The following is an 881-nucleotide window of genomic DNA, read 5'->3' as shown; positions in this document are numbered from 1 at the left end:
TCATCATCTAGGGGCACCGTAGGGACCGAAAAAAGTGGTTTCGCATGATAGTCCACCTCGACCCATGTCGACCCTTGCGCGACCCCGACCTTCAGGATTTTGCTCTACGGAAGGGGGTGCACAAAAGTGTTCGTAATCAACCTCGGATTGTACTTTTCATCATCTAGGGGCACCGTAGGGACCGAAAAAAGTGGTTTCGCATGATAGTCCACCTCGACCCATGTCGACCCTTGCGCGACCCCGACCTTCAGGATTTTGCTCTACGGAAGGGGGTCTACTTGTGCGCAACCCCGACCTTCAGGATTTTGCTCTACGAAAGGGGGTGCACAAAAGTGTTCGTAATCAACCTCGGATTGTACTTTTCATCATCTAGGGGCACCGTAGGGACCGAAAAAAGTGGTTTCGCATGATAGTCCACCTCGACCCATGTCGACCCTTGCGCGACCCCGACCTTCAGGATTTTGCTCTACGGAAGGGGGTGCACAAAAGTGTTCGTAATCAACCTCGGATTGTACTTTTCATCATCTAGGGGCACCGTGGGGACCGAAAAAAGTGGTTTCGCATGATAGTCCACCTCGACCCATGTCGACCCTTGCGTGACCCCGACCTTCAGGATTTTGCTCTACGGAAGGGGTCCTCTCTGTACAAGGTTTAGGGGTACATTTTCACCCAAAAACCACTATCGCTCATCCGAAACAACTCCTCGACATGTGTCTTCTCTGTGAATTTGGCCCCTATCTGACGAGTAGTTTTCGAGATATGCCCCTCTGAAGGTACATATTGGGACTTAGCCGATTTTCACCCATTGCGGTGTCTATGGGGTGTTGGGAATCGCTCTACCGACCAGCCGGTTGGAGATATCGATTCCCGGTCTTCGGCGC

The sequence above is a fragment of the Anopheles nili genome (genome assembly GCF_943737925.1).
Source record: "Anopheles nili chromosome X unlocalized genomic scaffold, idAnoNiliSN_F5_01 X_unloc_3, whole genome shotgun sequence".
In the NCBI taxonomy this organism is placed as follows: Eukaryota; Metazoa; Arthropoda; class Insecta; order Diptera; family Culicidae; genus Anopheles; species Anopheles nili.
Note: the sequence above shows the minus strand (reverse complement) of the source record.